We start from the raw sequence: 16,353 nt of genomic DNA, 5'->3' as shown, positions 1-16,353 counted from the left end.
TGGGTTTATTTGCTTCGATACTGTAATTAATGTTGTGTTTAAGCGGGACCGAAGATTTAAATGAGTAATGAAGGACAGGAATTTCCAGGTATGTTCCCCATGGGCTCTCGGAACTAGGTCAGGAGTGGTGGGGCCAACTAGGTAATGAGAAGGTAGACACAGGTGGAGTGTGGGTCCTCGTAAAAGTTACCCTCCTCATCCATGATATGAAGATACTGCCCTGAGCAGTCGTACCGACACCACCAGGGCAAGAGAGGTTCAACGTATGACCATCAGGCTGATGGATGGGGAAGGACCACCCTAAATGGGTAGGGAATGGGGGCATGACTGCTGGTCTACACCAGGTCAATTACGGTGATGGGGCACCATCGGTCTTTGGGTCTACAACTTTGTGGCAGCTGGTTGTGTGCAGCTACAGGTGAGAGGGACAGGGTTCTCCAGTTTTGCCCCCCACCCCATTCGTCATCATTTGCTGTTCCTGAAGTCCCAGTGAGAAGCTTCTGGCAAGCGCTCCTCAATGAGACATCGCTTGAAGGTTCAGCAAGAAGATGACTTCGGGAACCAAGTTCTGGTGACGTCTGAAGGCATCTCAAGATGTGGGCACCTCACAAATGCTGGTTGAGTTTAAATGGCTAAATGAAAGGTTTGGGTTCTGTTCTGTTAAATCTCCGTGTAGCCTCTTTTTTTATAACCCCCCCTCCCCCCAGGGCTTGCCTAATGACGAAGTCTGAGCACTTTGTGGACTCATTGAATATTCTGGTGATTCAGTGTGATTCTGATGCTATGTCTCAGTCACACGCTTTCCATTTTACAGTCTGTTACTTCGGACTAAATAAAGAAAAAGTCACACGGCACGTTAACACGTTCCTCGCCGTGCGGCTACCACGCTAGACTACAGACACGGGGGCAGAGAGGGGGTCCGTACCTCCATCACAGCAATCCCCACCACTCAGACTCATCAGAGCTAATCTGAGATCCAGAGGGTGCGACTTACTGTATGTTACTGTATGTGCGACCCCACTTATTGGTAAATGCATTGTGGTGACGTATAGTAATATCCCCCCCCCCCGCATGCTGCATACAGTAATACCACCCTCCGCGCTGTATACAGTAATAACCCCAGTGCTGTATACAGTAATAACCCCCAGCGCTGTATACAGTAATATAACCTCCAGCGCTGTATACAATAAACTCCCTTTATCTGCAGACCTGGAGCCGCCGTTGCTGTCAGTCATGTGATATTTTGGGTGACTTTCCTGCTCAAACCCCACACTGAGCTGATGCTTTATGGCGATGCTAAAGAAGTCCATTTCTCCATCGACCTTCATTCGTCAGAGAGTCCAACTGGGTAATTAAGATTGAGCCATTCTATTGTTTATCACAGGCCATATGATAAGGATTCGGGGTGTTTACGATCAAGTATTAAAAGGGACTTGCAGTTTTATTCTCTCGCTGGTAAAATGCGGAAGACGTCAAATGCTGTATTTTGAGTATCTTCTGGCTTTATTTTCCTTTCCCCGGAGTTTGTAAAACGTGGCATTAGAGTCGTTCTTTTTAATATGTTATAAAGTAGCTGTAAAAATAAAAACATAGCATTATGGTCTTATGGAAAAACATTATATGTTTATTGCGCCCATAGAGAAGACGCTAAAACGCGTCGCCATCATCAACAGCGCTAATGTAACTCTAACGTCTGCAGCCGGAGAAAGAGGGTCCATGGGAAAGATTTCCGGCTGATTTACTCTTCTGCAAGCCGCGCTTCCAAGGAACGTTAAACCGGCAGGGGTATAACTTCCTCATGACTCCCCGATCGCTATAGACTACGATTCCCAGCATCCCCGGCTAGTCCGCGGCATCCCAGAGTTTATGAGGCCGGCCTGCGGAAGATACCGGTGATGATATGCGGTTATTATAGGGTTATTATCGGCCATGACTACAAGGCATATCATATGGACTCCAATACATCCTATTGGCTGTTAATGGTGCATGTATCTTTTTTCTATAATTGAGGTTTATTTCTCATCGTTTTCTCCGCCTCCTGGCTTCTTCTACTAAAAACAGGAAGCATACTTCAGTACACTTCCTGCACGTGTGCCAGCTGGGCATAAATATATAATGGGCCCCCACAGAGTTCAATTTATTTGCGGGCAGCGTTGTGACCTCACTAGACGCGGCTGTCCCGGTTTCACAGGCCCTCGCATGTACGGTCTGTTCTGCTGAGGTCGAGGACAAATTCTGGTGGACCTGGAAGGTCGAGCTAGACCACCATAAAAAGAGGCAGCCCCCCCTTTGACCCTCGTGGTTACCCCACCGCTTTTACATTCAATTCGGTGTAAATAGGGCGGCAGAAGACGAGTCGGCATGGTGGGAACGCGTCTTCGGTTTCATCGCGCGAGCCGTGCCAGGGTAGCACACCGTGCCAAGATAAGTACACATTGTTATAGAGACTCATTCCCTCACCCACGCCGCCGCGCCAACATCTACTACATACCCCCGAAGAACCCCCCCCACGGTCACAACGCCAGAGCAGAGCTTATTAACCTTCACTCCTGAAAGCAAATATACTTTTGTTTCTTTCATTAAAGGCCAATATTTTGTTTATCCGATTATATTAGATGTCTACATACTCTTCAGATACTTCCGAGCGCATTAACAGAGACTGTTACAGGTGCAGCCTCATAACCCCCGCACTGTATACAGTAATATAACCCCCAGCGCTGTATACAGTAATATTACCCCCAGCACTGTATACAGTAAGGTTGGTCAGTGTCAAAAACCTGGTTTTATCCCATTTTGTTCCAATAAACTCCCTTTATCTGCAGACCTAGAGCCGCCGTTGCTGTCAGTCATGTGATATTTTGGGTGAGTTTCCCGGCTCAAACACCACACTGAGCTGATGCTTTATGGCGATGCTAATGAAGTCTGCACCTTTCTAGACTCTAATTAGTCAGATAGTCCAACTGACTGAATAAGACTGAGCCATTCTATTGTCCCCCACAGGCAGTATGATAAGGAGTCAGGGGGTTTAGTAGATCGGGGATCAGATAACAGAGTGAGAATCATACAAACGGCTGATATGCAGCTGCCTGAAAATATTATATTATGGGGCAATTACTACGACTGGTTTAAAAACCGTCGTTTTTTTCTCCGTACACTTTATATTTTTGTTGTCGGTCCATCTGGCGGGGAAGATATTAAGGATAATCAGTCCTTGAGAAAAAACTAAGAATTACACTGTTATTCAGTGGTTTGTTGCCATGGAAACCAAGAAACGATTGTGATACATTAAAAGCATTTAAATTAAGTGAAGAATAGTTGAATGACAGCGTCCGTGATAATAAAAAATAATGTCATCGATTTGCATGTGTTTACAGCTTCAAACTAATTTGGGCTAAACCCATTGAAAACAATGCATTATGAGCCCGTACATGTACGGGCTTTGTCATTAAGGGGTTAATGGCCAGAGAAGACCCATATTTCCTGCTTCAAAACTGACTTACTTAACGCATATTTAGATACAAAGAATGTAATCGGCATGTCGAGGGTGCAGAAAAATCCCAGAACCACTTATGTTCTAGATTATGAAATAACTTATCCTCTAGATTGTAAGCTCACGCGACGGGCCTTCTTCACCTATTATATCGTCATATATCCATACACGATAATACAAATAATATTAAAATACCCTTACAGCTGTGCGCAGTGGAAGCCCACATAGCCAGCCTCACATCTTGAATATTTCATAATAATAATAATAATAATAATATTAATAATAATAATAAATAACAATAGTAATAATACATCTCCAGTGGCTGAGCAACTTGGCCTGGAGAACCCGGAGCAACTTGGCCTGAGAGACATGCGTGGGGAAGGGAATATAATAATAATAATAATAATAATAAATCTGAATATCTGCGAATTTTGCGATCATTTTTCTAACATTTTTTTGACTCCAGTACCGGTTTTTCCATCCAGCCCCATCATGCATGAACTCCTAACAAAAAGCCTGCCAGCCAATCAACACCAAGAGCTGGGGAATTCTGCAGCTGGTGGATCCTTATCATATGATATACCCCCCAAGGGGGCTTTTACTAAAAACCTGCCCTCAAACCACCCTAGGGTTGGTTTTAAAGAACCAATTATTTTTCTTGCACTTAACACTCACCTGCTGGGCTGTCCAGTGCAATAACTGCCACCTGCCACTGACCGGGGCAAACTCTGCCCCCGTCTAGGGCAATCCCTGCCCACTGTCTCCGGCAGTCCCTGCCCACTGCCACTCTCCATCTCCATCCCTTTAAACATCCTCACCATACGAAGGATGACATCACCCCTTCCATTCAAGCCCGCCCTCCTCGGGCACTGATTGGCAGAATGACACTCCCTGCAAGCCTGCTTTGTTAATGGCTGGAGTGAACGCCGCTCAAGCTAAGAAGCCACACCTCTAAAGGTACCCAAGTAGGCGTTGGATTGTGTTATAGGCTGGCTAAGATGTCTGTCTGTCTTTCTGTAGGCGGGGTTAGAGGAAATGGGTGGTGCTGACTCCGGGTTGGCTTTATGGGTTTTTTTTGTTTTTTTTTTGCGCTGGCACTGGCAGGAGCTGGGGTCCGGGTGCTGGGATGCTGAGGGGATGATGGGGATCACGGGCACCGGCTTTCCTTCCCCAATCACCGACTGCGGAAAGGCGGCAACATCCCCGGCCTACAGTCTGCAGCTCTGAGGCAGAAGAGAGAAACAGGCAGGCAGACAGAGGAGAAAAGAGACAGCTAGGATCTGAGGTGAGGGCGCGACTACCAGGGGCTGAGGGAGAGCGCTGAGGGAAAGAAGAGACAGGAGGTGAGGCGAAGGAGAGACAGCTAGGGGCTGAGGTGGAGGAGAGACAGCTAAAAGCTCGGGTGGGGGAGACAGGTACTAGGGTGGGGAGAGAGAAGAGACAGCTAGAGACTGGGGTACTTGGGTATGAGTGAGGAGAGACAGCTGGTACTGGGTTAGGGGAGAGGGGCAGCTGGGTACTGTGGGAGAGACAGCTGGCACTGGATTGGGAGGAAGGAGACAGATGGGTACAGAGGTGGGAGAGAAAAGAGACAGCTAAATGCTACAGAGAGGGAGAGGCAGGAAAAGAGATTACTGAGGAGCTGAGATAAGGGTAGGGAGAGAAAAGAGACAGACACTAGAGAAGGGGTGAAAGGAGACAGCAGGGATTGGGGGTACACGAGACAGTCAGCAGGGGACGGAGGGCTGCTGAATGACGAGACATTAGGACTGTCAAGTTCAAGGGGAGCAGAGACCGGCGGGAGTGGGGAGGGAGAGAGACGTCCATCCGAGGGGGTTTGATATGGATGGCTGACGGGTGACAGCACAGACTGCTCGAGACTGCTCAGGGAGAGAAGGGAGGTACCAAGGAATAAATACCCCGATACCCTCCACCGCAACCCTGCCAGGGGTGTCACGAGACGTCTACAGAGCCAGAACCCCACTGTCACCAGAGGCCCCCCCCCCGAGCAGGTAAGGGGCATTATTGACATTAGGGGGGTTTTTCATCCTTATCCCCCCCCCCCATGCCCCAGCGCGTGGAGACGGTTACTTCACCTTATGGCCGTATTAACCCACTATTTCCTCTTAACCTTTTCAGTGCCAGAGGTGTTAACCAATACCTTGCCCCCCCCCTCACCCGTGTTGATGATCAGGTGTACACTACCTCGTTTAATTCTATAACCCGATGAGAATCCTGCGTTCCCGTCTGGCTTCCAGCGCACGCTCACCGTGGAGGGGGTCTGGCTTCATTTTTTGGGGTATCTTTCTATTGCTTGGCTCTATAACCCCGGCATAGCTACATGCTGTCCTGTTTTATTAACCCCGTCCGTGCCCCGTCTGCATTGTGTCCTCTCCACTGGGGGAGATTAATGGAAAATCATCGCCCTTTGCTGGCCACACCGCATGCTTTCCTTCTCCGCTTTCCCACCATCCCCCCCATTTATGCCTCCATCGTCTCCGGCTCCTCGCTATCCTTCAGCCAATTCCATCCTATTACGACCTTCCTAATCACTAGTGGAGCCTTGAGTGTGTGTGAGGCCTGTCACCATCATCTCATCTGCAATACATGATCTATATGGGTACATAATATATATGTACATAATATATACCATATATATATATATATACTGTACTATAGTGTGTGTATGTACTGTATTATAGTGTGTGTGTGTGTGTGTATATATATATGTACATTAATGCTTTTGTTTAGAAATGTACACATGTATAATTTTGTGTCATATATGTATATATTGATATCATTCATTTGACATGCACATTCACACACATGTACATGTATTCGTAATGTAAGCGTGTGAGCATGAACGTATCGGCCTCTCTACCCCTGTGTACTGTATTTTCTCAGTTTTGCTGTTTTTTGGCCCGTTTTCCTGCCTTGATACGCTTTATAGCGCCCACATCCCATGATTCCAGGCACCGGAGCCAAGAGACCCTCCCTTCTCTCCCCGCTCCGCCACGGCCGCTGCTTCTCTCCCCGCTCCGCCACGGCCGCTGCTTCTCTCCCCGCTCCGCCACGGCCGCTGCTTCTCCCCCTGATGTCACCCAAGGCCCTGCTGTGATATATATAATATATAATATAAATGATATATGTCTGGCACTCAGAGGGTTAAAGAGGCATAATGCCATTTCCGGTCCGGTGTTCCGGTACTTTACCGCTCGTATATCCTGGTAACCAACCGGCCACGTGCGAGCCCCGCTTCCCTGCCTGTGCATTATATATTATATATGTAATGTGATAATGTATACGTGTATATGTTGGCGATACCTGCGCAGGAGCCTCCCGGACTGTGACCGCCCATCGTCCCCGCGCGCTCGGCGGCGGCCGCTCCTTTCAGCGTGTAAGATACACTACACCGCATTTCCAAATTAATAGTGCCGAGTGGTTTATGCAGGTTACCGGGTTGCGTTCGATGCATGCGCTTTAAATCCCGTTCATGACTTCACGCCGAAGCCCCGATACTTTGTGTCTCTAAAATGCTTGAACTGATACAGTGTGTCAAACCGGGCAAGTGTCCGGTGGGCCGGGGGAGACGGCGCCCCCCCATCTACCTTTATTACCACTTGTGGGGCAGACGCTGTAGTGTGTGCAAGAGCGTAACGCGTGGCCGCGTGTATCCAGCAGGTCGCCGCACCTACGTCATGTGATCGCCCGCTGGCCTTAAAGTGACAGGACCGATGTCCCCACACTGGTGTACCCCCCAACCTTAAAGACCGACACGTTTTTGGGACGTGGGGTCCGCGGTAGGGCTTACATGCCGGGGATCTGGGGGAAGAGGAGGGGGCTTTTTTAAACATGGACGTCACCTTGGGAGGGGGGTTAATATGATGGGCTGTGAGGGTGGAGGGGCCCTAAGATGATACAGGACCCAAAGGTGTCCGAGGAAGGCCCCGAGTGCCGAACAATTTACTGCCTGTCTCTCAATACATTTGGTACCCTAACCAAGACTGCCGGTAACTGTCAGCGGCCTCTTTTGCGCAGGTGTTATCCGGTAGGGTGGGTCGAACGTAGGGTTGGGGTACGTGATCCGATGGTCTCCAGAACATATGGCTTTTAGGTCAAGCTGTTTAGAAGATGTGACCCTCCGTGCTCTGCGCCACGGGGGAGGGGGGGTTTAAAGCGATGAAGCGGCTGCCTCGTACCTCTTTCCGTGATTTCAGCGCAGTGTGCATTACTGGCAATTCCCACAAGGTCTCCCCCACCCCCACCGGAGACCCTGGTGAAGCGCCGCTCCTCGCTGATCTATGGGTGGAAACGGAGGGGGGATGGGAGAGAAACCGCTTCCCTTTATAGTGCATCACACTTCAGATGCTCAGGAGGGTCCGGGGCCCCTGGCTCCGCGTACGCGTCTCCGCCTGGGGGGCATCGCCTTACCCCCTGCCGCAACGCAACGTCGGGTTTGCTCGATGCGTTTAACCCCTCGCCTGCTGGTGGCTCTCCGCAGCCTGCGTCTGATCGTTCATGGAAGGGCTATTCTTACATAAACGCGATGCTGTGATGTCATCGTTAGAGTCGTATCGGGGAATTCTGGTGAGCGGCCAAGAACTCATCATATCTGCAGGTTGAATATTAATGACATATATGTTTATAGGTCTATACATACATATACACACCGTGCTAACGCCCGTATACGTTCTCGGGGGGGCCGTAGGCACGAAACCAAATGTGAGACCCTCCTGTGTGCCTGTTATACTTGGCCCGAAGCCCAAACCTCTGTCTGCCCAGGCTTAATTGCCCCCAGCAGCACGCTATAGCGCCTCGTGGATAATCTGCACGCGGTGACGTATACGCTCTCTATATGTGTATCTATACGTCACGGAGATGTACGAGTGTCGGCAGTGTAAACATTGCAGTGACGCTCGGCGCTTTCTAAGCTGTGTATTAACGCTTTGATGTGTTTACGGGCAGAAGCCACGTATTTCACTATTTATACGCTTGTTGGGTGTTTTATAGACACCCTCGTATACGTTTACTGGCCGGACGCTTCCTCCTATATATATTCTAATGTTTTCTTATAGTATTTGCCCAGCCCGGGTTTTTCCTGTAAAAAAAAATAAAAAAAAATACATTCTGGGCGACGTTAAAATAATGAAGAATGTTAGCTATATGAACAACAACGGGGTGGGGTGGGGGGGCTATAATCCCAGGGCCCGTATAATAGTTGCATAGGGAGCCTTTTGATGAGAGTCAGGATTGGCGTGGCCCATATCGGTCGCGCATGTCTGCCTCGCATATATATATATTTATTTCTATAGCACCTCTTCTGCTGTATGGATGATCATTATGGAAGCCGTAGGAAGGTCTACAAGAGAATTGTAGTATAATTATAATAAAAAGAGAATTCCTCTGTAAGAATCACCAAGCCGGTCCTGCATAATGTATAGTTCAAACAGCGATGTGACTTCCGAGAAACCTCTGTGATTTAAATATGCTTTATACAGGGCCGTCCAAGCTCCTCTACGGTGAGGATGGCCCCTTGTAATGTAAAGCGAAGCCAGGGAGATGAAACTTCAGCTCTCCCGCCAACTCCTCCTTTAGTGAATAAGTCGGGCACACCCGCAAGCATCCAAAGTGACGATAATGTATCTACGACGAGAACATGGCTAAACCAACTGGCCCCGGGCTAATGCCCAGTGGGCCGCTGGCTGATGGCACCCCATACCCACGCGATAGGCTGCGCCGGTGCTGTGCCGTGTGTATGTCCGGCTGCACGCTACATGAGCATAAAAGTGTGCCGCGCGTGTCCAGCTGCGTATCGCATCATGTGATAGGTGAGAGGTCCCTTTTAAATGTCCGTGGTGTCTCTCTTGCAAGAGGGTGATTCTGCAGGATTCCCCCACTTGTATTTGCCCCTTTGCCCCCCGCCCGCTACCTGGCGTGCAGTCGTGTTGTAGGTTAGACGCTATAGCAGCGCAGAAAAATATCCGCAATAATAGAAACCCCGGGAAACCCAAAATCCCCAGACATTTCCTGGCGTTTTTCCTCGAGGACGCGGGCACCTTTAATACCAGATAAACAGGTGTAGGTGCTGCATTGGGCACCCTATAGAATGCTGTCTGTAGGTGCTGTATTGGATATCCTATAGAGTGTTGGATTGGGTATACTAAAGATTGCTGTATGTAGGCGCTGTGTTGGGTATCGTATAGAATGCTGTATGTAGGTGTTGGGCATCGTATAGATTGCTGTGTGTAGGTGCTGTGTTTGGTATCGTATAGATTGCTGTATGTAGGTGCTGTGTTTGGTATCGTATAGAATGCTGTATGTAGGTGTTGGGCATCGTATAGATTGCTGTGTGTAGGCGCTGTGTTGGGCATCGTATAGATTGCTGTATGTAGGTGCTGTGTTGGGTATCGTATAGATTGCTGTGTGTAGGTGCTGTGTTGGGTATCGTATAGATTGCTGTCTGTAGGGGCTGTGTTGGGTATCGTATAGAATGCTGTATGTAGGTGTTGGGCATCGTATAGATTGCTGTATGTAGGTGCTGTGTTGGGTATCGTATAGATTGCTGTCTGTAGGGGCTGTGTTGGGTATCGTATAGATTGCTGTCTGTAGGTGTTGGGTATCGTATAGATTGCTGTCTGTAGGTGTTGGGCATCGTATAGATTGCTGTATGTAGGTGCTGTGTTGGGCATCGTATAGATTGCTGTCTGTAGGTGCTGTGTTGGGCATCGTATAGATTGCTGTATGTAGGCGCTGTGTTGGGTATCGTATAGATTGCTGTATGTAGGTGCTGTGTTGGGCATCGTATAGATTGCTGTATGTAGGTGTTGGGCATCGTATAGATTGCTGTATGTAGGTGCTGTGTTGGGTATCGTATAGATTGCTGTCTGTAGGGGCTGTGTTGGGTATCGTATAGATTGCTGTCTGTAGGTGTTGGGCATCGTATAGATTGCTGTATGTAGGTGCTGTGTTGGGCATCGTATAGATTGCTGTCTGTAGGTGCTGTGTTGGGCATCGTATAGATTGCTGTATGTAGGCGCTGTGTTGGGTATCGTATAGATTGCTGTATGTAGGTGCTGTGTTGGGCATCGTATAGATTGCTGTCTGTAGGTGTTGGGCATCGTATAGATTGCTGTATGTAGGTGCTGTGTTGGGTATCGTATAGATTGCTGTATTGGGCATCATATAGAATGCTGTATGTAGGTGCTGTGTTGGGTATCGTATAGAATGCTGTATGTAGGGGCTGTGTTGGGTATCGTATAGATTGCTGTATGTAGGTGCTGTGTTGGGTATCGTATAGATTGCTGTATTGGGCATCGTATAGAATGCTGTATGTAGGGGCTGTGTTGGGCATCGTATAGATTGCTGTCTGTAGGCGTTGTGTTTGGTATCGTATAGAATGCTGTATGTAGGAGCTGTGTTGGGTATCGTATAGATTGCTGTATGTAGGAGCTGTGTTGGGTATCGTATAGATTGCTGTATGTAGGTGCTGTGTTTGGTATCGTATAGAATGCTGTATGTAGGGGCTGTGTTGGGTATCGTATAGATTGCTGTATGTAGGTGCTGTGTTGGGTATCGTATAGAATGCTGTATGTAGGTGCTGTATTGGGCATCGTATAGATTGCTGTCTGTAGGTGTTGGGCATCGTATAGATTGCTGTATGTAGGTGCTGTGTTGGGCATCGTATAGAATGCTGTATGTAGGTGCTGTGTTGGGTATCGTATAGAATGCTGTATGTAGGGGCTGTGTTGGGTATCGTATAGAATGCTGTATGTAGGTGTTGGGTATCGTATAGATTGCTGTATGTAGGTGCTGTGTTGGGTATCGTATAGATTGCTGTATGTAGGTGCTGTGTTGGGTATCGTATAGAATGCTGTATGTAGGGGCTGTGTTGGGTATCGTATAGATTGCTGTATGTAGGCGCTGTGTTGGGTATCGTATAGATTGCTGTATGTAGGTGCTGTGTTGGGCATCGTATAGATTGCTGTATGTAGGTGCTGTGTTGGGTATCGTATAGATTGCTGTCTGTAGGGGCTGTGTTGGGTATCGTATAGAATGCTATATGTAGGTGTTGGGCATCGTATAGATTGCTGTATGTAGGTGCTCTGTTTGGTATCGTATAGATTGCTGTGTGTAGGTGCTGTGTTGGTTATCGTATAGATTGCTGTCTGTAGGTGCTGTGTTGGGCATCGTATAGATTGCTGTATGTAGGTGTTGGGTATCGTATAGATTGCTGTATGTAGGTGCTGTGTTGGGTATCGTATAGAATGCTGTATGTAGGTGTTGGGCATCGTATAGATTGCTGTATGTAGGTGCTGTGTTTGGTATCGTATAGATTGCTGTCTGTAGGTGCTGTGTTGGGCATCGTATAGATTGCTGTATGTAGGTGTTGGGTATCGTATAGATTGCTGTATGTAGGTGCTGTATTGGGCATCGTATAGATTGCTGTATGTAGGTGTTGGGCATCGTATAGATTGCTGTGTGTAGGTGCTGTGTTGGTTATCGTATAGATTGCTGTCTGTAGGGGCTGTGTTGGGTATCGTATAGAATGCTATATGTAGGTGTTGGGCATCGTATAGATTGCTGTATGTAGGTGCTCTGTTTGGTATCGTATAGATTGCTGTATGTAGGTGCTGTGTTGGGCATCGTATAGATTGCTGTATGTAGGTGCTGTGTTTGGTATCGTATAGATTGCTGTGTGTAGGTGCTGTGTTGGGTATCGTATAGATTGCTGTATGTAGGTGCTGTATTGGGCATCGTATAGATTGCTGTATGTAGGTGTTGGGCATCGTATAGATTGCTGTGTGTAGGTGCTGTGTTGGTTATCGTATAGATTGCTGTCTGTAGGTGCTGTGTTGGGTATCGTATAGATTGCTGTATGTAGGTGCTGTGTTGGGCATCGTATAGATTGCTGTATGTAGGTGCTGTGTTGGGTATCGTATAGATTGCTGTATGTAGGTGCTGTGTTGGGCATCGTATAGATTGCTGTATGTAGGTGCTGTGTTTGGTATCGTATAGATTGCTGTGTGTAGGTGCTGTGTTGGTTATCGTATAGATTGCTGTATGTAGGTGCTGTGTTTGGTATCGTATAGATTGCTGTATGTAGGTGCTGTGTTGGGCATCGTATAGATTGCTGTGTGTAGGTGCTGTGTTTGGTATCGTATAGAATGCTGTGTGTAGGTGCTGTGTTGGGTATCGTATAGATTGCTGTATGTAGGTGCTGTGTTGGGCATCGTATAGATTGCTGTATGTAGGTGCTGTGTTTGGTATCGTATAGATTGCTGTGTGTAGGTGCTGTGTTGGTTATCGTATAGATTGCTGTCTGTAGGTGCTGTGTTGGGCATCGTATAGATTGCTGTATGTAGGTGCTGTGTTGGGTATCGTATAGATTGCTGTATGTAGGTGCTGTGTTGGGCATCGTATAGATTGCTGTATGTAGGTGCTGTGTTGGTTATCGTATAGATTGCTGTATGTAGGCGCTGTGTTGGGTATCGTATAGATTGCTGTATGTAGGTGCTGTGTTGGGCATCGTATAGATTGCTGTATGTAGGTGCTGTGTTTGGTATCGTATAGATTGCTGTGTGTAGGTGCTGTGTTGGTTATCGTATAGATTGCTGTATGTAGGTGCTGTGTTGGGTATCGTATAGATTGCTGTATGTAGGTGCTGTGTTGGGTATCGTATAGATTGCTGTGTGTAGGTGCTGTGTTTGGTATCGTATAGAATGCTGTGTGTAGGTGCTGTGTTGGGTATCGTATAGATTGCTGTATGTAGGTGCTGTGTTGGGCATCGTATAGATTGCTGTATGTAGGTGCTGTGTTTGGTATCGTATAGATTGCTGTGTGTAGGTGCTGTGTTGGTTATCGTATAGATTGCTGTCTGTAGGTGCTGTGTTGGGCATCGTATAGATTGCTGTATGTAGGTGCTGTGTTGGGTATCGTATAGATTGCTGTATGTAGGTGCTGTGTTGGGCATCGTATAGATTGCTGTATGTAGGTGCTGTGTTGGGTATCGTATAGATTGCTGTATGTAGGTGCTGTGTTGGGCATCGTATAGATTGCTGTGTGTAGGTGCTGTGTTGGTTATCGTATAGATTGCTGTCTGTAGGTGCTGTGTTGGGCATCGTATAGATTGCTGTATGTAGGTGCTGTGTTGGGTATCGTATAGATTGCTGTATGTAGGTGCTGTGTTGGGTATCGTATAGATTGCTGTATGTAGGTGCTGTGTTGGGCATCGTATAGATTGCTGTATGTAGGTGCTGTGTTGGGTATCGTATAGATTGCTGTATGTAGGTGCTGTGTTGGGCATCGTATAGATTGCTGTATGTAGGTGCTGTGTTGGGTATCGTATAGATTGCTGTATGTAGGTGCTGTGTTTGGTATCGTATAGATTGCTGTATGTAGGTGCTGTGTTTGGTATCGTATAGAATGCTGTCTGTAGGTGCTGTGTTGGGTATCGTATAGAATGCTGTCTGTAGGCGCTGGCTGCGTTGGGGATTCTATAGAATGTGGAGTTCCGATGCAGTTTTTAGAGCTCCTATGGATTGTTTAGTTTCCCGTGTTCTCTTTTCGCGTACAGGTGAGGCAGGTGCAGGGACGGGGCTGATATCACCGGGAGTTTCCTGCGCGTGAAATTCATTCCGTCACACCGAGAGCTTTCTATATAAACTCCGAGAATATATATATATATTCCGAGAATATCCAGATAACTAACGGCGCGGCCCGCCAGGCTCTGCGCTCTTTTAACGCAACCCAGATATCCCCCCGCTGCCGTTCTTGCGAATCCCCCCGCTGCCGTTCTTGCGAATCCCCCCGCTGCCGTTCTTGCGAATCCCCCCGCTGCCGTTCTTGCGACGTACTGCCGGCCCTGTTAATGGTCCGAGAAAATTCCGACCTTAAGGGCAAAAAGGCAACTCTGCATCGATACGGCCCCCCATGGACATTTCACAAGAGCCTCTGTAGAAGCTACGGACATGACGGCCTCCGACGCTTCCAACGAGCGTTAGGGAGTAGTGGATACAGGCGCCGTACCTCCGGACTCTGCAGTTTCCATTCTTTCGAGGTAACGCCATCGTTTTTTTCTTTTCTGGTGAGACGTGGCAGGTGGGATCTTCTTCCCGGCCAGGAAGACACGAAGAAGAGGTTGACTTCCGGCAGCTTTCTCCGAGGGCGTTTAACAATCCTGCCCCGATTCCCTCTGTGGAAGATCTCTAATGAGTAATTACAGTAATTAGCGGGGCTGCAGCGGTGGGGAGTTAATTATATCGCGTTACCATTATTATTATTATTATTATTATTATTTTTTGTATGGAAAAGCCGATCTGTCCCGATTTGTACTCTGATATCAGCCACAGTCACAATGTTTTGACATAAAGGGCAAGTTTGGTTTAATCGAGCCGGGGGGGAACGCCTTGCTGGCAGCTTACGGGGGGGCCCGGGATTCGTTCGGAAGACTAATGAGGTCTGTTCGCTGCCGCCGCTATAAAGTCATATCCTATACGCAGAACGTAAATATGCAGGTCCTTCCAGGGTGCGTCCGGACTTCTCGGTAGAAAGGGTTAATGATTGACCCGGCTGCCGTTAATATTTGGACTCGTATTCACATTACTAAGGTATCGGGTAAGAGGAAACCCTTTAGAACCTAGAAACATAGAATCTGCCGGCAGATCGGCCCCATTCGGCCCGTCTAGTCTGCCCATCAGAGCTTAATCAGCCGTTGGTCTCGTCTTAGATTCAGGAGCCGGATGTCTACCCCATGCGTGTTTAAATCCCCTCGCTGTATTGCCCTCTACCGCTTCTGCTGGGGGACTGTTCTGCTTAACAACCACCCCCACTGGGCCATCATGTTTGCATAAATTCTCTTAGAAGCCAGGAAGGGATCTAGTCTTACAGATGTAAAAACTACACAAAAAGTTTGTTTAGTCCATCATGTATGACATCACTGTTGTTGTTATTATAACTAATAATATAATAATATTAAATATTTTATTTTTTTTATATAAATAATATAATATTTTGCCAACAATCTCCGCAGCGCTTCTTACCCTCCGCACAGTCAAAGGGTCTGACAAAACTAGAAGTGACCGACTAAGACGAAACGGTACAGAGGGCTCGGCTCGCAGGCTTACAATCTAGAGGATGTAAATAAATTTCCTTAGACGTTGCTAATTTGCATATGATGCAGTTGCGATCAAATCAATTTTTTTTTTTTTTTTCTGTTAATATTTCATTTTAATTTTCTACTCCCTAAGTAAGACTTTTTCTTTTCTCAATACATAATTCTTAAAATTCATCAAAATTCCAAAATTGCTGTATCTGGATTTTCTGATTTTACGATTGCTTTCCGTTCGAAGCGGCTGATCCTGTCTCGCTGCTTTTTCTGCCAAAACCAAACCTATACAACGTTTCAATCGTTTAAACCCACCGGGTGAGTATTAAGGGAACCAAAGTTGTGAAATTCTTTCTATATTATATACAGGGAGACAAATTGGGGTGAGGCAAGGAGGATCCCGCTCCGCAGCCTTCCGAACGGCATCTGGGTGAGGCCCCGGCTGTAAAAGTTCCCAGGCCGGGCTGTCACGCTGACTCTCGTGTTGAAATACACGCCAAAAAAATAATTTCTGCCAAAAATGAATCTCTTGTCGCACCGGAAAGTTGTTTTTTTTTGTTTTTTGTTTTTTCCTTCAATTCTTTGTATCTACCACATGATTTTGGAACATGAGTGGAATCTCTAGAGAATCTTCTCACAGTCCTTCAAAAGAAAAGCCTTATTTCTTGGTTTTTTTTTTATTTTTTTTTCTTATTTTATGCATTTTAATGGGGAAAAAATAAAGTTTTTAGAAATAGAATGTTTGGTATTCTGTTCTCCG

Source organism: Sceloporus occidentalis, unplaced genomic scaffold (assembly GCF_023333645.1).
Source record: "Sceloporus occidentalis isolate IW3139 unplaced genomic scaffold, rSceOcc1.0.p SCAF_377, whole genome shotgun sequence".
Taxonomy (NCBI): domain Eukaryota; kingdom Metazoa; phylum Chordata; class Lepidosauria; order Squamata; family Phrynosomatidae; genus Sceloporus; species Sceloporus occidentalis.
This window is presented reverse-complemented; position numbering follows the sequence as displayed.